The 24347-nt window shown below is 57.9% G+C and overlaps 1 long non-coding RNA gene across 1 annotated transcript in view; it reads left to right on the top strand.

Moving 5' to 3' along the window:
• Positions 1-24347, top strand: part of LOC116940708 (uncharacterized) — a 110542-nt gene that overhangs the window by 81424 nt on the left and 4771 nt on the right. Inside the window, exon 3 of the long non-coding RNA XR_012941291.1 lies at positions 23230-23324. This is a non-coding gene — a long non-coding RNA (uncharacterized LOC116940708). The remainder of the gene's footprint in view (positions 1-23229; positions 23325-24347) is intronic.

Below are 24347 nucleotides of genomic sequence, written 5' to 3'. Positions count from 1 at the left end.
CATTCTCGCCTCTGTTTCTGCCGCTCATCTCTGAATAGCTCCACACTCGCTTCATTTCTCTCCTTTATCTTATTCTGCGCTTTTATTGCCCGGGCGCCAGAGAGGCAGTGAGGGGCGGGCGGGCGGGCGGGCGGGCGGGAGGAGAGCGACGGTGGGGGGGGGGGCGAGAGCCGTCCGAGCCGAGCGAGCGAGCGCTGAGCAGCCGGGGCGGGACGGAGCGGCCCGGCGTACCCGGCGTGGCCCGCCCGAGATTTGCGCGATCAATCAGTGAGGGACTATGGCCATTCTCCCGCCCAACAGGTGTTGGGAGCTGCTGTCTCGGAAGGCAGCTGTCCCTATTTTACACGCTCGTTATTTATTTATTTACTCGAGCATTCTCTAATCACGGTGGCTGACCGCCCCCAACCCCCCTTCCTCCCTCTCCGCCAGCAGATCGCAGCCTCCACCCACCCACCCTGCCCCAACCCCTTGAACGTCCGGGCAGGTGATGACCTCTCGGAGCGTCGTAGCGCCGGCCAACTCGTCACAGCGACCGACCCCTCTCGCCCCCGACGCTGCCCCCCCCCAACTCCCCGCTCCCCTGCCCCCCCCCCACCGACTGCGTCACGTCTCCCCCGCCCCGCCCCTACACAAGTCATCACTGTGTGCCTAAGGACGTCTTACGCTGCCGCTGCTGCTGATCTGCCTGGAGGCCGCCCTGGGTAAGTGCTTTATTAAACGCAGGCAGGCGGCATTTATCTGACAGCTCCTCCTAAACGATGCTGCCGTGATTGAACCCACTGACTGCGGCTGCTTTGAAGCACCCCCCCCCTGCCCCCCCTTCCCCCCCCCCTCCGGGCCCCCCTCCCCTGCTCCGGCATCTGCTCCGGCTGGACGGCTGCCGAGACGTGTAATGTTTTAGGGAAGGAGTCTGGATATTTTATTCATCGCGGCCTGTTATTACCGCCGTGCACAAACACCGCGGTGCGCTAAACGCACAAACGGTCTCTTCATTATCCATTTTTTTTATTTTTGTGACGGGAGATTAAAAGCCGTCGCTGCACCGCGGCGGCCCTGCGCAGAACGAGCCCAATTATTGTGTTAAAAGCATTCTTGCGGTGGTCGTGCTGATCCCGGGGAAGGCTGTGACAGCGGAGACGCGGTGCGATCGCACGTGGGGGCTCACAGCGATCGAACCGGTCCTCTCGCGTCGCGCTGACGCCGCTCTGACGCCGCCCCCCCCTCCCGCCCCTGCCGCCGCCCCCCCCCCCCCGCCCCCCCCGCCCATGAGCGCGCCTGACAGCCTTGCTCGTGTGTCGACGCGGGTCGCAGCGTTAACAGGGACGAAGACTCCCCAACCCCCCATGTAGTCGTGCTGATGGCCGGGGAGAGTGCTGTTAGCGAGCACCTGTTAAGGTCGGCACGGCGCACGAGGCGGCACTCGTCGACAGGCCCCGGTCGGCCCAGGGGAGCACCGGAGAAGAGGTTTTGGTTTCACTCGATAGGTTCGTCACGGTTGGGAATCGAACTCGGTTCTCCTAGTGCGTTGCGATAATCACTAACCCCACCGCTCCCGCAGACTATGTATAGATACAGGCAAAGATCCCCCGTGTAGACAAGTAGACTGTTGGGGCAAGGGTTGTTGGCGAGCACCTATTAAAGCCTGCATGGCACACGATGGGGCGGTGTGGTCAGTACCACGCGCGTCCCAGTGCCGAGGTTTTACCCGCGGCACCATGTACCTCGTTTGAGGCTGAGTTGACCTAGGAGTTGACCTAGTTTTTCCCTCCACGTTTAGAAACGTGCAGTTCAGAGTGTTTGGCTGCCACGACAAATTTCCACACGATAAGCCACTTCGTTGAGCTGTCATTTGTGATGGCCAGGTCGCTTCTGAAACAGAGCCATGTGGCTCAGTGGGCCTTACCAGGTAAAATAAAAAATAGTTTAGTTTAGATGTGTGCGCACACACTCACGTACGCGCACGCACACACGCACGCACGTGCGCGCACGAATGCTCGGAGGAGGAGGGGCGGACATGCAGTTTGAGGAGACACTTAAGGAAGGGGCGCACGCCTAATGTGTTTTTGAAGTCCCATCACCAAGGAGTTGCGATCTTACCGCGCGAGTCATCCCACTACACACACACACACACACGTGATTTATGTGTCACCCATTGTATAAATCAGTCATTGTTTGCTCATGCGCTTTACATTTTTCCCAACTCTCCACTTAAAAAGTAAAACGATAATAAACCGTTGCCTCCGTGGGGCTTGCGAGTGAAGGGTTTCTTGGAGTAGCTGCTGAGCGTTGGTGGGTCGCTGGGGGGGTGGGTGTTCTCCAACGCGCCCGTGCCACTATTGGCGACGCTCCCTCTGCCCTTGTGCGTGGACACCCAGCGTCTGATTTCCTTGTCTTGTACCGTCCGATTTTTTTGTCGAAAACTTTTCCAGTGCCCTTGCGCTCCGTCAGCCCGAGTGGGCCAGCGCTGTCGTCGGTCAACATCGCTCGTTTGGGTTGCAAAATATTCCGTCTTGTTTTGACTTCCCCCGAGTCTCATCAGCAGGCTGTGTGTCCTGTTAAAGAAGTGTCGTGCGCGATCACTCCGGAGTCAGTGCAGTTCAGCAAATGTTCGGTGTGAGAGGCAGACACTGAGAGGGCAGTTTGTCAGGGTGAGAGGCGACGGAGGGACATTTCCACGGTTTTCGACGTCCGTGTCAAACACCCTTCAGATGTGGGCACTCATTAATATCATTGTGAAGTATTCTTCGTTACCTGAGTGTTTCAGGAGATCTGTAAGTCTAAAATAAAATAAATAAATAGGGCTCATAAAATCCCGTGGTGTCGGACGTATGCGGACGGAGCTGACGTAATCATTCAGACCGGGATGGTGACGGTGCGTTCAGTACCATGTACGTGTCAAGCCTTTGACGCAGATTCTTAAACTCGAGATAATTACCCTCGAAATGACCCTCCGGACGATTATTGAAGTTTGCGAAGTTGCGCAATTTTTGCAACTGCTCAACAGTGTTTCCCTGGGCGTCATTTCAGCGGGGTTGGCCATATAGAAGAAAATATTTCCGCACCCGGCTCACCACGTCCACTGTACACCTCTCACTCTGGCTGTGGCTACTGCGAGTCACGTGCCTGCTTGCAGTCGGCGAGCGAGCGGGGAGACTCGTGAGCGAGAGAGCCCAGGGCGCCGCTGTCCCTCGTGCAAGCGCGCAAACTCACTGTACGGTGACGTCTGCAGCGCCGCCACGGTCCTTGACTCATTCCGCGCTCGGGGGAGAGTGATGTCATCGGCAGTTTTGAGATTATAGAGGAAATCGCTTAATGTAAGTATTAAACAATCACTTGAGTTAAGGACCCAGTAATCGACGTTTTGTTTTACCTGCAGGGCCGGATTGCCGTGCGTTAGATTCACGCGGGGCAGCAGTAGTAGCGCGTGGTGTTGGCAAAGGGAGGCGCGTTGCCAATCGCTCTCAAAGCAAATAAAAAAAAATGCACTCGCCAATCAATCCGGCTCCTAACGGCGCAGGGCACCAATGTTGCTGGGGAACATCGTGGGTAATAAACAGTGTGTGTGTATAAACAGACCACCTCCGCTCTGGCTCCACGTACAAATAACATGTGTCTTAGTTCGTCATCCTATTACAAGCTCGCTCTGAGAAATATGTAACAAAATTGGATTTTTTAAGAACCGATAGCACCAGCAGCGTTCCTGATATTGCTCGAGAGTTGACCTCCGGAGACAGGGGTCAGCGTCACGACCGAGGGCCGCTTCCCTCCTGCTTCTACGCAACTCTGCGAGTGAACAAAATTTAATTCGGTGCCTCCGGGGCCTCGAGTTGCAACGGCTCAGAGAGCACGGGCGTCAGAATGTGCCATCGCGACTGTGGAAGGCTCAAGACCGCGACGACGATGACGACGACGACGACGACGACAGCGACGAGGGTAAAACGTGCGGGAGCTGCGCGACGCCTTCGACTTTGGGGCCCGGCTCCCGGTGTCCAGCGCCGGCTTAGCAGATACAACACGGGATTAGTGTCGTCAACACGGAACGAGAACACCCCCCCCCCACCACCATCCTTAAACACCACCCCCACTGCTTCCCGTGCCCATCACCCCCTCCTCCTCCCTGGGGCTGCCGGTCGTGGCTGCTTCTTTCCGCTCCCTGCTTGGTGACAAAGCCTTTAATGAAGCGTAATTGGCTCCCCTCCCTTTAAAAGTACGAGGCGCTGGGGTAATTTGCACGGGCTGGGGGCTATCCCTCCGTCCCTCCCTCCCCCCCACGTCCTCCCTCGCTCGCCCGCGCGCGCCTGCCGGCCGGTGCGGATTAGGCGGACGCGATGTGAGAAGGTAATCCCCGCTCGCCTACGTGCCGCCCGTAAGTCCGCCACAGATACCGTGGCTGGCAGTGCCACTCACCTTCACCCCCCCCCCACCCCCCATACCCTTACCCTCTCTACTCATCGTTTGCTGTCCTGTAGCTGTCGCCGCCCACGCTACGGAGAATTTCCCAGGGGCAGATCGTGAGTTGGTATTTCGTTCCCGGGGACCTATCATCTCTCTCGGGCTCATAAAATGACTACCGCTTTGTGAGAGGCCAACCAACAGTGGCTGTCCTGTGGGAGGTCCGGGCACCATCCCTGACGCTTGAAACGTTGAGGATCGCACCACGGGCTCGGGGCGGCCAGCGGAGGTGGGCCGCAACCCAACGCCTTCGGACTCCGTTCCTTCTAACGTTACTAATGCCAAAGTCTCGCCGGCGCCGCCGCCGATGACGACCGGCGATGGTGCCGGGGACGTTGCTGCTCCGCGCCGCCGTGCCGCGCTCTCGGCACCGCTAGCAGCCCGATCGGTCCGACAGGGCGCCGGCGCGCTCCGACGCTGCCGCGCATCTGCTTCCAATAACGCTCCTTCCGCCTCGCGTCATGCCGAGCGTTTAGCGCCGGCTGACCGGCAGCAGGCACCACGACAGCGGATTAGTCCGCCCGGGCTCGGAGCGGGCACAGGCGCGCGGGCACGAGACTCGCCGGTGTAGAACGGGGCGTGCGCGGGTGGAAGGGGCCGGTGCCGGGTGGCGCTAGCGCGTTAGCTATCGCGCGAGGGCATCGCCGGGGCGAAACCAGAAGCACGTGCCGGTGCCGCCGTCGCCTGGCCGGGCTTTGCGAGGCGGAAACGCTGGCGCACGCTCGTGGTCTCCACGTGCTGCGCGGGGACGGCAGAGGCGAGCGGTGGCCGAGTACCACAATGGCACACGGCTGCACACGCAGCAGCTTCATGACTACGGTGAATACTCCGGGGCCTGCGGCTGAATGAGCCAGAAGCTGCCGTAGTGAATAAACCGGTGCCTGCCACGGTGAATGACCCAGTGCCTGCCACGGCGAGCTTTTTCAGGAACTCGATTGAGCAGCTCACTCTCTCCCTGGATTATTTCCCGTTGTTATCGTTATTGCTCGACGTGTTTATAAATCGTCTAAACGCGACGGCATCTCATTACGCGTTCATTTAAATGTTAATTATCGCGGTGCGGCGGATAAACGCCGTGTGTGGAGATGATCCCTAATGCAGTTGGGGAGTGTTGACGTTGGAGAAGATTGGTTAATTGCTCGTGTCGTGTCAGTATTCCTGATGAGCGTAAACACAATCTGCGTGTTTGTTTAGCGGGCTGAAGGGCATGCCGCTCACGACTCTCCGTCGCGGTTCCGCATCACGTTGCGGCCAAGACGCCGTCGCGTTGCCCTCTTCGCCAACCACGAGCCCCGGGCGCTGATTACTGGACGCGTCCATCGGTGAACCTTAATCACGTCTCAAGATTTTTTTTTATTACTTAAAAAAAAATCGTTCAGATGTTTCTTTTCACAACTGCAATTTTGTGCGCATTAATACTTCTGTAAACGTAGGTATTATTTTTTTTTTACCAACGCGACTCTACCGAAAGAATCAAAGAGTATGGATTCTTGCAGTCACGAAAGCTTCAAATCAAGATTGAAATGTGATAGATAGGTCAGAGCTCGAGGTCGATCGACTCGCGCGGTAACGGGAGTAGTTTGGTCGCACTCAACACGCTGGCCAGTGCCGGTTGGCGCAGGGAGCGGCCCCACGATCGGTGCAGAGATTGCTTGTCGCTGATGTTGGCCTCGTCCCGGAATCGCGTCTAAATTAAATTGCACTTGTGAGTTAGCGGTGAAGTATGGTCAAACAACCCCCCACGAATGGCACGGCACGGGGAGGCCTCCATTCAGCGGTGGAATGATAACGGGCTGTTTCGAGTCGAATTAATTACGTGATTAATTAATTGGCTGTTGAAGGGAGCGTGAAGCTCCGTTGTCTCTCACAGCAGTAGCCGGCTCCAACTCAGCCGGTTCCGTCTGGGTCAGCGAGCCGGCCGGATAAAATACACACCCGGCACACCACATCCGCCATCGCTACGACTGCGGCTACTGCGACTACTCGTCACGCACCACCTACTCCGGTCTGGCGGCGGTCCGGCAAAGTTATCCGGTGAGAAACACAAGCCGTGGCGAGGCCCCCTTGTCGGTGGCCGTGCGGAGAGCGGCGCCGACGATCTGCCCCGTTGAGCGATCGTGCCACGCACCCCTTGTGCGCCCGAGCAAATATTTTCCCTGTTAAACAAAGTGTTGGTTTCTCCAGCGCTGCTTTGTGAAGCGGCGGCGGCGGCAGCAGGGCAGCAGCGAGGACATTTACGAGTGCCCAATGATGAGCTGCTCGGCCCCATTCATCCTTCAGCCTTTAACAACCTCACAGTGGAGTCCCTGACAGCGCCCCCCCCCCTACCACCCCGCCCCCCCTGCCCCCATCCCACCCCTCCCTCCCAACTCCCTGGCCAACCAACCCCCACCACTGCCGCCGCCGCCACCGCCGCAACCCCGCGGCCCCCGGGTCAAACTCTTTAAAGAGGCCTTCCTCACCCCATGCCGGCCCCATTCTCTCACTGCCCCTGGGCACAAGTGGCCCCAGGGTGCCCACAGGCTGCCACCGATGCAGATGAAAAGCCCCGGTGTGAGTGAGGTTCACACGCTGCGCTGATCTACTCCACTGCTCGCGTACGAACCACGCTGACTCTCCCGTGCGTCTGGCACCTAGTGAACCCCGAATGCGCCCTGTCTCGTCAGGCGTTTGGAAATCTCAGCAGGATTTTTGAGCCTGGCTGGAACTTGGATGGGAGACTGCTTGGGAATGCCGGCTATCGCAGGCTTTGGCGGTGAGGTGGGCAGATGGCCGGAGAAGCGGAGGATCGTTGAAAACGTCTGTGCCGAGTTTTGAGCGTGAGCCCATCGTGCGCCTGGATTTTCTCTGGGTGTTCCGGATTCCTCCCACGTGAAGCCACGTGGGATTGGCGGAACGTGCCAATGCAGGATCCCCCTAACAAAGCCTTGACACTCGTACAGAGGCCTGAGCCTTCCACTGTGGTGATTACGTTCACTGTAAATCACATATATATGCATGTAAGAAAACATGATTGGTTACATTTTTTTACATGTTAGTTTTTAAAACACCCAATCGTTTGAGTGTCTTCTGTGTCCTGAGGTTTAAAATTACTTAAAGAAAGGGAAAAAAAGGCCGTAAAAAAACTCTAAAGAAACCACACGTGCCACCCGGGTGTCTTGAGTTTCTTAATCTAAAACATTTGACGTGAAATGGATCCAAATGATTCATCAGAGATTATACCCTCTAACTGGAACTGTCAAATCTTGGCTTTACATCCCAGAGCTAATTTGTCATATTTGGCTACAAGAAGGGAACAAACGCCTCTCAAGACAGATGCTGCATTTAACGCATGCGCACAGGCACGTTGACGCACACAGGCCCGCTCGCACGCGCTTGCATCTACACACTCAAACTTACAGGAACACGCGTAGACAAAGATGCCCCCATATAGCGCTTCAGAGGCTGTTGGAGCAAGTGCCGTGATAGCGAGCACCTCTGGTAGACGGCACAGCGCACGAGGGAGCGGCGTGGCCAACGCCTCGCCTGGACGCCTTTGTCTCTCCAGTGCCGATGTTTTACGCGCCGCAAACAGGTATTCATTTAAGGCTGAGTTGACCTAGGGGAGGCCCAAGACAAGTTTAATCTATTCACCGACAATTGTATCCAGGGGGTCGCCAGGTTCGCAGCTCAGTGCGCTAACCACTGCACTGCCACTCCCGAGACACGCGCACGGGCACCCACGCGCATGGCAATACTTTTTTTTTTTACAAGTTGTTATCAAGTCCTGGATAAACACAGCTGCTGCCAGTGGACATCGTGGTCCCCGTCGCTGTAATGAACTGCCTGTATGTAAACGGAAAAAACAACAGTGGCAGGGGAGGGGATGGGAGGGGATCGTGCTTGAAAGGGGAGCTGCTGCTGCTGCTGCTGCACATCAAAACAGCGTGGGGGTGGGGTGGGGGTGGAGGGGGAGGAGCGGAGGCTGCTCTGCTTTATTTTATTCATATGGAGCCTCTCAGTGCGTCTGTGCGCAGCCGTGGCAGAAATCATCGGCCTCTTTGTTTAAGCATCGCTTTGGGCAAGGGCCCGTTGTGCGTGAGAGAGAGAGAGAGGGAGTTGTCCTGGGCCCGGGTTGGACGTGGGTGGGTGGGGGTAGGGATGGAAAGGCGGAGGCTGCTGAATTTTGCCTGCCGAGAGGCTGGGATGGGACTGGGCTGGGTGTGGAACAGGGGGCACGGTCGGGGTGGGGAGATGGGGGTGGGGGGGGGCGGGGGTTGGGGTGGGGGCGGGTGGCTGGCGCTCTGTGGTGAAGGGAAGATCAAAGGATGGTGGCGGCCCGTTCAGGCAAGCTGGCAACCGTCAGAGGAGTCCGGCGGAATCGAGCGGCATCGCGATATGGCGCTCGCCGATAATCCCCGTCGGCGCGTCGTTGGGCACGCCGCGAATCCCGAGGCCGCTCCTCGTCACGGGCCGCGCCAACCCGGGTGCCCTTGCGTGCGGGCTCTCGCCCGGCGACTCCCTCTCGCCGGGCCCCCGCTCGGCGTCGCGCTGTCCGAGCAATGCGGGGAAGATTTTGCGGGAACTTGATAAGGCTTTTGCGGTTTTTCGGAAAAGTTTACTGGGACGCTGAGCTGCGGTCGATGTGGAGCAACGTGCCGCTCACTCCCTCCCTCCTCGCCTTCCTCTCCCTCCCCCCCTCCTCTCCGTGGTCCGAGGAGTTTTGACCAACGCGGCAAGGCCACCTGCACGGCAGCGCAGGGTTCAGCGCGGACCCCCGGGTAGCCCACGGTGTGTTTGCGGGAGCCCAACACGAGCACACTTCCTCCTGTTGTCCTCCTGCATCCCCTTGTAAAATCATTGCTTGGCGGTTTTTTTTTTACGTCTCCCTCTGCTGAAATCGGAAAAGGCCTCTAACGTTTTTTGCCCCTAATAGCCGATTATTAGCTCTTAACCTCGGCGGCTCCTGGCTTTGATGCCGCTTTCCCCATGGGGTCTGGGTGGGCGTGGGGTGGAGGAGGAGCGGTGGGTGGGGGGGTTTGGGGGGGAGTAGTTGGGAGCGGTTGGGGTTTGGCCGTGGAGAGCGCTTATTGGCCTAATAACTCCAAAACGGCTCCGGCTTGCGCATCACGGGGCGTGCGTTTGGGGGACGGCGGGTTGCGGGGGCGGGCGAGCTGGGGGTGGGGGGGGGGGGCGAGAGAGGGAGCGCGCCGGCGTCATGTGCGTGCCGCGAATCGGCTAAATCAAAAGCAGCTCCGTGAGACGCGCGAGCGAGGCTCCGCGGTGCAGTGCGCGTTGGCCTCCCTCTCTGTGATACACGGCCTCGGATGCATCGGCGACCGCTGCAAATTAAGATCGTGGCCACCGGTGCCACTTGCGCGGTCCATCGTAGAGGGTGCGGACGGTGACGGGGCGCCGTGGGTGAGGTTTTGCCAGGGGAGTCGTTGGCCCCCCCCCCCTCCCCGGTTACAAACCCCGCGGATGGGGAATGACCGGACGGCAAAATCGGTGGCTCCTCCATTGCGTTTCTAGCCGGGCAGTGGTGGTGGCTACGCTGCACGTGGCAGCCTTTTTAATCCAGCACCGTGGATCGCACAGATATGTGGTGTGTAAATCCCTATTTCGTGCGCATCGTGGAGATGCCATACCGTGGCTCGCCAGGAGAAGGCGGTGCAGCAAGTGGACTCATCGCCATCAGCTTATTTCACCTGTACGTGGATCGAGTGTTGCCCCCTTGCGCATACGGGTTTTCTCCGGGGTGCTCCGGTTTCCTCCCACGTGTATAATAAACGCCGGTTTCATAAATTGACTGAAAACATCTTAAAATCAAAACCCAATGCAGCAGGAAGCCTTCTGAAAAAGAGCCCTACGGCTCTCTGGGATAAATAAGTAATTAAATAAGTAAGCCTCCGGAGACGCCTCTCACCGATTAACGAGAGCGCGCGCTTGTTTTGAGCGCCCGTCACGGGCGGCCGCCCCGACTCTGGCGTCCGCTTCTCTCTCGCGGAGAGGAATGCGCCGCCCCCCTTGCCAGCGAGCGCTCGCTTAGTGGCGGTGGCGTCTGCCCGCCCCGGGGGGTTGGTCGTCCCACGGTGCCCCCCGCCACCCTCCTAGCCCTTCCTCGCCCCCCCCCCCTTGCAGCCCCCCCCCCCCCGCCCTGTCGCGATGATTCCTCTCCTCCGTGGCGCCGCCACTGCCACCGCCGTTCTCGCCGTTTTAAAAACTATTAGACATTTTTATTTGACCAGGCGAGGCCCGCTGAGCTGTGCATAGCTATTCTTCAGAAGCCACCAGGCCACAAATGATAACGAAGTGGCTTATCGCGTGGAAATTTCTCGCAGCCGAATAGGGCATGGTTCTAAATGTGGAGGGAAACACCGTAGATAAATCCACGCCGCCACGGGGAGAGAGACATGCAAAACTCGAAATATACATCAGGCCTACGACCTCCTGCATACCAGGCGAGGTAGTTAACATCTTGCAACTTGTTAACAATTCGGCAGGACCCTCCTGAAAACCAGTAATGGGGCCTTCGTGGGGTAAGCAAGCACAGTAACAACAATGATGATGCGGATGATGAGTCCAGCGGGGTGCGAGCGCCCGCCCCCCGCGCTGCGAGCCGAGGTTGAGGACGCGCCGCTTGCCTGCACCGAGGAACGTCGCCACCGCCGCCGCCGCGGCTCGGCGCGCGTGAGTTGAGTTGTGCCCGCTGTGATCTTTTGACGGGGGTGGGGGGGGGGGTGAGCGGAGTTGGGGGGGGGTTGGTTGGCTGGTCAGGGCGGTCGCGTGGTTCAGTTGCCGCGTTCTTCCCAGGGTGCACCGCTCCTCACACCTCCGTCTCGCCTTCGAGGCCATAGCCGACGCTCTCCCCCCCCCCCCCCCCCTCGTGCTGCCGTACTAGCCACCCTGTCGCAGGTGCAGACGCGAGGAGTTGCTCCTTCTCCCTTCACTGCAGCGCTGTCGCGGCGTCGTAGCCTCCCTGCTGCAGCATCGACGCTTTCCGCTAGAGGGGGAGACGGCGCCTGACCGCGGGCTCTGAGCCGCGCCGGAGCCGTGCGTTAAACGCTTGGAAAAGTGGCGCAGAAAAAAGAAGATAATTGCCCTTTCAGGATTAAGTTGGCCAGGAAGAACACGTTTAACGTTTAGGTCGTCTTGGGTTAGCTGCTGTTTTTGTTCGCGCCCGTTCTCCCGCACCCCCGCGCGCTCCCTCGGAGGATTCTGGAGTTGCTCGATCTCCCGCGTCGATCGTTAAACCTGCCCGGGCATGCCGACCGCAAGGCGAGGCGCCCGGCTCCTCCCGGCTCCATGACCCCTAGCTTCGCGCTCGCCAATTCTCCCCAAGTCCGAAGCCAATGCGTCTGGCTCCCCGTCCACTCAAACAAGCATCGGGTGGCTCTTTACCCACCGCCCTTGAGTCCAGACCAGCGGTGGATGTTCCACATGGCTGCGACGAGGATCGAGAAGGCATCTAAACCTCTGGCATCGCCACAAAAAGTGGCACTCGCTCAGCAAGCCGAAGTGATTACGAACGGCCGGGATCGACTCCCGACCGGGGTGTGAACTCGCGCCCTCGCGATTGTGAGTCGAGCTCCCCTGCAGGGATCGTGGCACCGCTTCTTGCCGGGAGGTCAAAGAGACGTTCCTACAGAAGCGGAATCCGGACGAAGGGGGCCCAGATTGCGGCGAGCGCTCCGTTTCCCAAATTAAACCGCTTCGGAACGCACGTTTCTACTTTCGCTGCATTTGCGCAAAAAATGCAAACGGCCTCCGCTGATGTTGTCACGGCGTCATGAAGTCCTTTCCTTTATTTTAAGCCCTTAAACGCTGAAAACGTGGAACACACCAGATTAATTACGGCATTTCCTGCTCCCGGGTCTCGGCCCTTCGGCAACGGCTCGCACAACGGGGAAAATAATCTGAGGAACGAAACCATTTCCTGCTCATTATCATTAGAGGGGTGAATTACATCGCCTGCCGGCCCGGGGCTCGCAAACGAGCGGCGTGGCACGGGCAGGCGCCGGGCCCGCCGGCCGCCGGTCGCTCGCACGGTTGTGCCGATCGGGCGGCCCGCCCGGCAGCGTCGCTGGAGCGATTGCCAGGCCGTGCTGCTGCTGCTGGCGGCGGTGACGGTGACGCCACAGCTCAAGGCCCCCCCCCCCCCCCCCCGGATTAATGAAAGAAATAAGGGTTAATTAAATATCAGCTCCTTTTAACAATACAAAAGTTAATCGTTCTAGTAACGACAGAAAGTAACTTAATTTTTTTATGAATCTATTAACCTAATTGTTTTACACAACTGATATAATTAGGTTATCCGGCTCGTCCAGCTTCCAATGTTTGTAGTCGGAGCACGCACGCAAAGTAATTCTCCTTAGCCGGCCCCCAAATGGGCTGTCGCCACCACCGAAAGGCGGCGGCGGCGGAGGAGCGCCGGCCACAACGGCCCGGCCGGCGCGTGCCGGCGCGCGCCGGCCCCTCCTGCGGGCCCTCGGCTGGGGCGGTGCGCGGAGGAGGGTTTGGTCGGCGGGGATGTGGGCGCGGAGCGGCCCCGCTCCTTGCCGCGCGAGTGGCGTGTTGTAGCCCTCGGCGGTGTAATTTAATTTATCGCTTATTACCGTGGAGTCTGCATGTCTGCAGCCCGAGCCCGGCTCATGTGACCCTGGAGGAAGGGGCCGTAATCTTATTTAACCTAAAGCTTTTTTCAGCCGTGGCTCGCTCCGGCTGCTCGTCGCCCCGTGTCCCCCACTGCTGCCCCAAACGAGCGCTCGCTCGCTCGCTCGCGTGTAGGGTGACTCTCAAAACAAAACACGTCTCTTTTTTTTTGTTTTTCGTTTCGTACGCTAATTTTATTTTTTTACTCCACCGTGCCGCGACGCTCTTGCACGACCGTCGTTATGACCGTGGCAGCGCACACGCACGTACGTACGCCTACGCGCACAGACAAAGATCCCCTGTATAGCCTTAGCAGACTGTTGGGGCAAGGGCTGTAGTAAGCGCCTATGAAGCCTGGCACGGCACACGAGTGGGTGAGTGGTCAGCACAACACCCGGCCACCTTTGTCTCCCGAGTGGAGATGTTTACACAATGCACCGGGCACTTATTTGAGGCTGAGTCAACCTAGGGGAATCCTGGAACTGGTTCAGATAACCGTCACCGATTGATTCCGTGAGTGGGAATCAAAATGCGCTCACTTGGTTTGCAGCGCAGTGCTATAACCACTGCACTACCGCGCCCCGTACACACGTACACCTTCACGCGCACACACACGCACACGCGCGTGAACTTACACGCAGGTGAGAGACTACAGTCTCATCGGCAAAGCGAGAAGGCTGGGGGGCGGGGGGGGGTGGGGGGAGGGCAAAGGGGGGGACATGGGAGATCCAAGCGGAGGGCGTGCGTCCGAATTAAAGGCACTGGGGGACGCGTGGCTTTCTCGTCCGGTGAAATGTGAATTTCTCCGGCGATCGCGGCTGCGGTGTCGGCCGGGGCACCGGGGATCGGATATCAAACGGCGCTGCTCCGTTTGGGGCCCCGGCCCGGTCGAACGTGGCAGACGCTCCCTCGGAGGCTGTCACACGCACTTTGCGTCCGCGCGCCGTCTGTTCCTCCCGCGCGTTCTAAGATGTGAATTAGCCGCGCGATGTTTCCGCTCAGAAAACAATTATGCCACGGAGAAAATGCTCCAGGAATGTCATGAAGGAGCCGCTTTGAAAGCGGATATGTAATGTATGCAGCACGGGAGCATAATTTCCAGCGGCCAGTGTTTATTTTGCAAACCAGATTTTGATCTTAATTATATATTAATTCCACCCCCCCCCCACCCCCCTGCCTCCCCTCCCTCGTTTAAAATAATGCTGCCATTTGCATTTTTTTTTCCTTTCCTGCGCCGAATGATTTTACGGTCGTTTTGTCTCGATTGGCTCCGGACATTGCGCGTCGTTGCACGTCATCGCACGTGGTCGCACGTTGTCACACATCGTCACATGTCTACGCATGTCACACGTCGTCCCACGTCTCGGCGCACCCCGCCTGTTTGTCTTTGCACAGGTGAACTCCGCCAGGATCTCGCGCAACGCCGAGGTACGCACTTGTACGCGTGCCTCGGCCGTGTGTCCAGATCCGTGCAACACTCGTTTGAACTTCTGCCAATGAGAAAAAACCCCGGTTACGGTCCTAGTCGTAGCGGGTGACATTATGTCGTCCGCGTCGACTTACGCCGCCGTGCGCGAGCGGTGATGTCCCTTGAGTACCATCATGGTGTATGCTTTAACAAAGCTTCACATTTGCGTGTGTAGGCTCGGTGTGTAGCCACAAGATAAGAGCTGCACGCGTTTCTGCGTCGCATCTGTAGTTAAACCGCGTCAAGTTAGAGCTCCGAATCTTAAATCTCCCCACTGCATTTTCGGGTTGTGCCGCACGTTGTTGGGCGCGATGTCTGACGTTTTGCGCCACGTGCCAGGAGCATTTTCTCTCGTGGAGGCTCCTGCATTGGGACATTCGGCCAATTTCATTACTTTGGCGAGAGGGATCCGGAGTACCCGGAGAATACCCACACAAACGAGGGGGAAACACTCAACGCTTGCCAGAGACACATTCAGCAATCCTCAGCTGTACTGCCATCTGCCTGCCTCGCCACTCAATCCTATAACACCTGACATTCCCAGGCAGCCTACTCTCAAGTGGTATTCAACACAGCAATAATCGTTCCCTACTGGCAGACTTCGGCCCATTTTCAGGTCAGGTGGCAGGTCACCTTGTGCCCACAGAGACAGCTGCCGCTGGGGGTGCCCGTTCGAATGCGCTGAGACGGGATGCGGTGTCAGTCTTTCCGAGAAGCCCCGCCGTATATTGAGGGAGGGCGCTGTGTCGAGCACGGACCATTACGCTTGCTATCCAGGCTCAGACTCTTGCTTGGCTTGCCGACATCTCGTGCGATTCACACGGGAGGATCATCACCATCGTCGTCACCGTCGTCACCGTCGTCGTGAGACCGCGGCCGCATGACATGGCCCGGCCGCGTTCTCATGCCGGTTCTGCTCAGCGGCCGCCAGCACTCGGCGAGCAGGCGCTGCGGTGACTCGGCCCTCACGGCATGGGACTGGCGGCAGGGAGCGGGTCTCGGCGAGAGAGGGAGAGGGAGAGATGGTGAGTGACGCGAAGTCCGGGCGTGAATCCCTCGCACATCTGGGCAATTTGCAGGGCGGCTTATGGGCATGCCCAGCTGTCTGTGTGCGCTCGCTCGCTCACTTGCGCACGCACGCACGCACGCGAGAGTTGAAAGTGATTAGTTTTGGTGGTCACGGCCGGACGGCGCGGGGCACCGGGCTCTGTTGTTAATAAACGGCGCGGCGTGAAACAATAACGGGGGCCCTTTGAGCGGCGGCAGCAGCGGCGGCGGCGGCGGCGGCGTCGTCCTGCAGGATGCTCGGAGATAACGTGACCCGAGGAGTCCCTCCCGCGGGCACCCCCCTCCACCCCCCACCGCCCGTGCCGCCAAAAAAACTCAGTATGGAATATAATAATTGAAGGAATCGGGTCGCCTTTCATGTGAAATCTGAATTGTATTTTCCATTTTAAACCCAAAGCAGGACAAGGTTGGCTAAACGGTCAGGGCTTCAAAGTGAAGGAAGAGGGAAGGCAGCGGAGGCGGTAATGCGGACCAGGCGGGACGCGCAGGGCCGTCGCGGGTCCTCGCTCGCCACGCGTCCTCCCATTCCCCCTCTCTTTCCTCCTCCTGCGTGCACTCTCCACCGCCCTCCACCGCAAAACCTCCCCCTGCCTCTCTCTCATCAGCCTCTCTGGCTGCGCCGCACTCCCTGCGCGTTGTCGCTCGCGATCCGCCGCTCTGCCCCCCCCCCTCCGTCTCCAGCCGCGCGTCCCGTCTCGTCGTCCTGCGTCTTCATCGCGTCGCCCCCCTGCCCCCCCCCAGTGGCGTCCCCGTGCCCGCGCGTTCTCCTCCTCTGCCCCGCGTGCGCCGCTCCGCGGTGGCCCGGCTCGCGTTAATGAGCGCAAAGAAAAGCCCCTCTGTTTTGGGTGTAAAATAAATAAATGGAGAGTGGGTGCCGTGCAAAGCGGATATAATTGAGATTAATCGTGTACGATTTCTTGTTAATATTAAAAACGGCCTAGCGTTGGCATGGCACTCCAAATAAAACACCAAGAATCTTTTTTTTTTATTGTTCGCTGCCAAGAAGATTTGTTAACGTTGAAACGCTAAAAAGTGAGCCATTCGCCAGGAGGCCGGTGGAAAATTCCTTGAATCGCAGACGACACCCGCAAGGTCTCCCTAAGCGGCGATGCTCGGGTGTGACGCCCGGGCCATAACAGCGGCGCAGACGATCGGCGGGAAGTCCGAGCAGAGGTCGCTGCGACGAGCGAGTGGTGCCCCGCTCAGTATTTTCATGAATTTACTTTTGAAACCCCTCCCCCCCCCCCCCCCCGCGCGCTCCCCATCTCGAGTGTTTACAGTGCGTATTCACAGCGGGTGTGCCTTTACGGTAAATTGGCAGCGCCGGGAGAGCCGTTTCTCTCCGAGATTCGGTTCCCGATGTTCTCCCGAGCGGGGGGAAGCGGAGTCGGCCGCTGCAGCCCGGAGCGTCTCTCGGCGAGGTCGGGGGTCGCTTTCAACGGGTGACCCCCTCCGCCCGCCCCCCCCCCCCCCCCCCCCGGTTTCCCCCCCACACGGGACAGGAGCCGCGCGTTCGGGCGCGCATTAACCCGGGACCCGACGGGGAGGGAGGGAGGAGGACTGCTGGAGAAGACGGTGGCACGAGAGACGTTCAGCGGAGGTGGCAGGGGGCGGCAGCCTCGTTAGTCTTTGTGTACGGTTCGCGGTCGGGCAGGTGAGACGCACCTGGTCTCAATGAGCGCGCTGTACGAGGCAGCTCCCGCGAATACAAATTGCGCACGGGTCTATTGGGCCTTCGCGAGATGAAACGCAGCCATTCATCTCTGTCGCCGTGGCTCCCGGAAATTTTTTTTTGTAACTTTTCAGTGCTATTTATTTATTTATTTTACCCTGTTTCAGGGGGTGGGCGGCGGGTGTGTGGGGGGGGCGGAGAGCACGAGTGGACAGAAGCCCCTAGCCACGCGAAACTCGCCGGCGAGTTTGTCGTTGTTGTTGTTGTTGCCGCTGCCACTGCGGTTGCGAGCGATGCGTGGGACCGGCAAAATTGCGCTCGCAACTCCGTGTCGCTTCACGACTCCGCGCCGCTAGAACCGTAACGGCGGCAAACATCAACAGCGACGACGGTGGCGACGGCGGCGGCGGCGGCGGCAGCGGCGACGGTGGCGACGGCGGTGACGGCGGCGGCAGCGGCGGCACCGCCGTTCAGCAACAGATCGAGACTTGATATTTAGCGCAGGCTGCGTAAAAGTTTCTCAAACTTGGATGCTTATTTCATGTTTGGGAGTATTTTTTTTCCCCCGCCTCGCCCGTCTCTACTTTAAAAGGATATTCATTTGGTAAATCCTGGACAAAGTTGAAGGAATATGCATGAGGACATTTGTGGGTTTGTGCTGACGGCTTTGAAGCTCGTGCCGTAATACCAAAAGCCTAAATAATGGATTAGGTTTTCGGAGACCATTGCAATAGAGGCTAAAGCCCTGAATAAAGGCGATGTATTTAAATTTTAAAATGTGCAGTCGTCCTTCGGGGATCCCGCGTGTAACTAATCTTTGGTAAAGCCTTCACAGCGTCGAGGTTAATGCCACGGTTTTTTTCTCCCCGTTATGAAAACAGCATAAATATCACCCCTACCATTTATGGATCGTTGGGGGGGGGGGGGGGAGTTTGTGTCTTTTGCGCTCTTCATAAAAAGCATACGCACGCTTCGTGTGTGTGTGCGTGTTACGACTGCGCATGCACGTGTGGAGTTGTGTCTAAGAGTCTCCGATGATTGGTCGTCATGATGGCGAGAATTACAAAACTTGGAGAAACATGCGTCCTGAGTGGACACGGGGACACGGGGAGACATTGAGACACATGGACATGGAGGCAGAGGGACATATGGACGTGGAGACGCAGCGACACAGAGCCACGGAGACGCAGAGACACGGGGACGCAGACACTCGGGTACACTTGAGACATGGGGACACTGAGACAGGGACACAGAGATGCGGGGACACAGAGACACGGAGATACAGAGACACAGGGATACAGAGACACGGAGATACAGAGACACGGGGATACAGAGACGACACGGGGACAGAGAGACGACACGGGGACAGAGAGACACGAGGACAGAGAGATACGAGGACACCGTGCCCCCAGGCCCCGACTCGAGCTCGCACCACGCTGCGTCGCCTCCACGATTCACGGAACGGCCAGCGGAGGACGGCACCCGGAGTTGAGCCGCGTGCACGACGGAGCGGTGGAGCTCCCGGCGGTCGGCGCGACCGTGGGGGCAGAGCTCGGTAACCCCGCGGGACGCAGCAAAGCGGCGGTCGCTCTGCGCTTGTGCCGCCCGAACCTGCCACGAGGTTTTGCATCGTTTATTGATCTTCAGAAATAATTGGATCGATCGGGAGTAATATAATTTGGGCAATTTACAAAGTACAATAGAATCATTAGAATGCGACCATAGTTTACTGAAATATATCATATATATCAGAATTGGAATATTTTGTTTTCATCCTGGAGGAATTCAATGTGCCATGAAGCTTTTTTTTTCACAGATGTCCAGTAGCTCACAGATGTCCACAAGGATAATTACTCAAACGGGTACTGTCACATTTCTATGAATGTTATTCTTCGTTCGTACGGCTGCTGATGTCGATGCAGAGCAACAACAACGGTTTTCACGTTCAGGCCAGACAACCGCGGCAGGAGCAGCGGCGGCGGAGTGTTATCGCCGTGATGGCTCCTTCATGATTGTGGATGTTACTGATGATCCACGTGTTTGGCGAAGCCGGAGACGACTGTCGTGAGCCCTGCCGAGTGCCGCACACGACCCGGGCGTAACCGCGATGGATCGCGCGTCGCTGCCGCTGTGGACGACGCTCGCCCTCCTGACGCCTGCTCGGCCGTGACCGCGCGGAACGTGGCGCGCGATGTGAATTCACCGTGCGCCTTGAAATGTTTACTCTCAAAAAACGCTTTGACTTTTTTTTGACGGGGGGGGGGAGGAAGGGGGGGGGGGTTTGGTGGGATGGAGGGGTGTGGGCGGCGAGGGAAGTGAAACGTGCGAGTCTGGCGTAGTCCGCGCATAGTTGCGTACACGCGCGCGCACACAGGGGTACACGCGCGCACTTGCACATACGCGGCGTTTATTTCGACTCGACATCAAAGTCAGCGCCTCGGGGCAAAGCGAGTTGCGTTCAAACGGGTGGGGAGGGGGGTGGGGGGGGGCAGTGGAGGGGGGTGGCAGCTTTTTCGAATCTACATCTAAACGATCCGATTGGCCACAATGAGGGCGCCAATTAAAGCGCCTAATTAGGGCCGTGCCCATTCGCCGCTTCCCTGCGCGGGCACGGGGAGTTCTCCGCTGCGTAGTGCGTTTGTCTTGGATATCAGAGAGCGAGCAGCGCTAGAAGTTATGATCATTCCTCATGCAGTTCCCCCCCTCCCCGTGCTGCCACCCGCACGTCCGTGCGTGTGGCGTCACAATGCTTCAGCTGCCACAGCATACCAGCAGAATACAACCCCAAGCACACCGCCACACGCTCACGCACCACACACACACACACCATACCGCACACCATACACACACCATACACACCATACACACCATACACACACACACCATACACACCATACACACACACCATACACACCACACACACACACCATACACACCACACACACACCATACACACCACACACACACCATACACACATCATACACACACACCATACCGCACACCACGCACCATACACACCACACACACACACCATACACACACACACCACACACACCATACACACCACACACACCATACACACACACTCACCATACACACACACATCATACACACCACACACACACCATACACACACACACCATACACACACCATACACACCACACACACACCATACAAACACCATACACACCATACACACCATACACCCCACACACCATACACCACACACCATACACACCACACACACGACACACTCACACACCATACACACCACACCCACACCATACACACACACCATACACCACACACACGACACACTCACACCATACACACCACACACACGACACACACCATACCGCACACCATACACACCAGACACACACACCATACACACCACACACACGACACGCTCACACACCATACACACCATGCACCATACACACCATACATACCATACACACCACACACACCATACCGCACACCATACACACCAGACACACACACCATACACACCATACACACGACACACTCACACACCATACCGCACACCAGACACACTCACACACCATACACACCACGCACCATACACACACACCATACAAACCACACACCCATACACACCATACACACCAGACACACACACCATACACACCACACACACCACACACTCACACACCATACACACCGCACACCATACACACCAGACACACTCACGCACCATACACACCACACACTCACACACCATACACACCGCACACCATACACACCAGACACACTCAGACACCATACGCACCACGCGCCATACACACCACACACACTCACACACCATACACACCACACACCATATACACGACACTCACTCACACCATACACACCGCACACCACACGCACCATACACACCACACACACTCACCACAAAGGCAAGTGCTAGTTATCGAGCACCTTTTAAAGCATGTACGGCACACGAGGGGGTGGGTGGCCAGCACCACGCCTGCCCACCTTTGTCTCCCTCGTGGCGGTGTTTACACACCGTCCCAGGTACTTATTTGAGGCTGAGTCGACCTAGGCGAGGCCCAGGACCTGTTCAGATAATCGTCACCGGTGTTGACTGTGAGCGGGAATCGAACTCAGGTTGCCAGGTTCGCAGTTCACTCTCAACGCACGCACATACGTAGCACGCTCTGAGCGCACCCACTCCCCTAGCACCCCCCCGAACTACACATCCTCAGCCGCATCATCCACACACTCCAACCTCCACCGCACACGCACACACCCACACACCCACACATCACCGCACCCCACACACGCCCCCCCCACGCCCCCCCCCCCCCCCACGGGCCGCTGCCTATTGTGACGCGTCGGGCCCCTCTGTAGTGGTGGGGGCGGGGGGTGGGCGCCCCCGTGACGGTGACAGCTCTGATCGATCGGCCCCGGCCCCCGAGCCAGGAGCCTCATAATGGCCGGAAAACTCCGGCGAGCGGTCGCCTCACCAGCACCCGCCGCTCGGCCGCTGTGTGCCCGGCACCGGCCCCTCCCGCTGGTGGCCCGGGTTTGGTCGGGGAGGGGGGCTGGTGGTGGGGGGGGGTGTGCGGGGGGTGGGGCCCGGTGCACGTGTTGGCGGCGGTGGTGGTGGTGTCGCCCTCACCTCGCTCGCTCGCTCGCTAATTTGGCCGCCGCCAGAGGTCACGGTGTGCTTCCTCACGTTTGCTCGGATCAATTAGCGCTTCCGCGGCGGGCTGGCGGCGGCACAAGGAGGGGGGGGGGGGGCGGAGGGGTGCCCAGGGCCTAAAATTATCACGGCAATGTTGTTCCCGGGTCGCCGCTGCTAGATCGGAGGAAGCGGCGAGCGAAGAGCAGTAAGCCAGGGCCGCCGCGAGAGATTTGGATGTGGTGTGCCGGATGCGGTAAATGTTTTCTGCGTTGCTGACGCGGCTGGTAGGAATCCCCCCCCCCCCCCCGGGTGTGCCTGCAGCGTGACACAGGCACGTCAGTGGTGCGGTGACGTCAGTCGGTGACACGGGGGTGTGTGTGTGTGCGTGTGCGTGCGTGCCGCTGGTGACTCAGCAGGAGGGTCCGCTGATCGCACGGTGGGACCGGTTGGTGGTACGCCGAGGTGTGCAACACACAGGTGGTGTGTGTCAGTGGCACGCGCAGGTGTATCAGTGACAACGGGGTGTGTCAGTGGCACGCTCAGGCGTGTCGTTGGCACGCTCAGGTGTGTCAGTGGCACAGTGAGGTATCAGTGGCACATTCAGGTGTGTCAGTGGCACAGTGAGGTATCAGTGGCACATTCAGGTGTGTCAGTGGCACAGTGAGGTATCAGTGGCACATTCAGGTGTGTCAGTGGCACAGTGAGGTATCAGTGACACAGTGAGGTATCAGTGGCACGCTCAGGTGTGTCAGTGGCACAGTGAGGTATCAGTGGCACATTCAGGTGTGTCAGTGGCACGTTCAGGTGTGTCAGTGGCACAGTGAGGTATCAGTGGCACGTTCAGGTGTGTCAGTGGCACGCTCAGGTGTGTCAGTGGCACGCTGTCTATGAGCAGTCCTCCCTGGTGCGCGGCACCAGTGCCAGGAGCGGTGCACGCGTCGTTGCCGGGATGGGCTGGGAATGCCCTCCGCTCACGCTGGCGTAGGAATGGACGTTTTGTTGCGGGGATTCACCTTCAGTGAAAGTGCAGTGCGTGTAATTTGATCATTGCCGTGTAATTAACGTCGCTATGTAATACCCTCGGTGATTGATTGATTGGGGGAATTACCGGTAATGTGTGAACTGTGCTGAAGGGGATTTAAAAAAAAATGTTTTGTTTAACTCGGTTTGCTGAGCGCAGGCCCAGGATGTCAAGCGGCCGGAAACAAACAGCGCCGTCAGAGTTGTAGTGAGAGTCCAAAACGTTGCTTGAATTGAGCAAGATTATTGATTTTATTGTTTTTAGGAGAGCGTGGATAGATCGACGACCTTGGGTTGGAATTCCAAGTGGAGCAGTGCGGTGTAAGAAGCGGAAGCAGAAGTGGTGCGGCCTGCAGTGTGGTGAGTGCGGGTGAGACCGTGGCTGAGTGAGTGGGTGAATGTGTGGTTGAGTGAGTGGGTGAGTGAGTGGGTGAATGTGTGGTTGAGTGAGTGGGTGAGTGAGTGGGTGAATGTGTGGTTGTGTGAGTGAGTGAGTGGGTGAATGTGTGGTTGTGTGAGTGAGTGGGTGAATGTGTGGTTGAGTGAGTGAGTGGGTGAATGTGTGGTTGAGTGAGTGAGTGGGTGAATGTGTGGTTGTGTGAGTGAGTGAGTGGGTGAGTGAGTGGGTGAATGTGTGGTTGTCTGAGTGAGTGAGTGGGTGGGTGAATGTGTGGTTGTGTGAGTGAGTGGGTGAATATGTGGTTGAGTGAGTGGGTGAATATGTGGTTGAGTGAGTGGGTGAGTGAGTGGGTGAATGTGTGGTTGAGTGAGTGGGTGAGTGAGTGGGTGAATGTGTGGTTGTGTGAGTGAGTGAGTGGGTGAATGTGTGGTTGTGTGAGTGAGTGGGTGAATGTGTGGTTGTGTGAGTGAGTGAGTGGGTGGGTGAATGTGTGGTTGTGTGAGTGAGTGAGTGGGTGGGTGGGTGAACGTGTGGTTGTGTGAGTGAGTGAGTGGGTGAATGTGTGGTTGTGTGAGTGAGTGAGTGGGTGGGTGAATGTGTGGTTGTGTGAGTGAGTGGGTGAATATGTGGTTGAGTGAGTGGGTGAATATGTGGTTGAGTGAGTGGGTGAGTGAGTGAGTGGGTGAATGTGTGGTTGTGTGAGTGAGTGAGTGGGTGGGTGAATGTGTGGTTGTGTGAGTGAGTGAGTGGGTGAATATGTGGTTGAGTGAGTGGGTGAGTGAGTGAGTGAGTGGGTGAATGTGTGGTTGTGTGAGTGAGTGAGTGGGTGGGTGAATGTGTGGTTGTGTGAGTGAGTGGGTGAATATGTGGTTGAGTGAGTGGGTGAGTGAGTGAGTGGGTGAATAATGCGTGGTTGCGTGAGTGAGTGGGTGAATATGTGGTTGAGTGAGTGGGTGAGTGAGTGAGTGGGTGAGTGGGTGAAT

The sequence above is a fragment of the Petromyzon marinus genome, chromosome 9 (genome assembly GCF_048934315.1).
Source record: "Petromyzon marinus isolate PM22_M1 ecotype Great Lakes invasive population chromosome 9, UKy_Petmar_22M1.pri1.0, whole genome shotgun sequence".
In the NCBI taxonomy this organism is placed as follows: domain Eukaryota; kingdom Metazoa; phylum Chordata; class Hyperoartia; order Petromyzontiformes; family Petromyzontidae; genus Petromyzon; species Petromyzon marinus.
The sequence above is the reverse complement of the archived record's forward strand: the minus strand, read 5'-3'. Positions and strand labels throughout refer to the sequence as shown.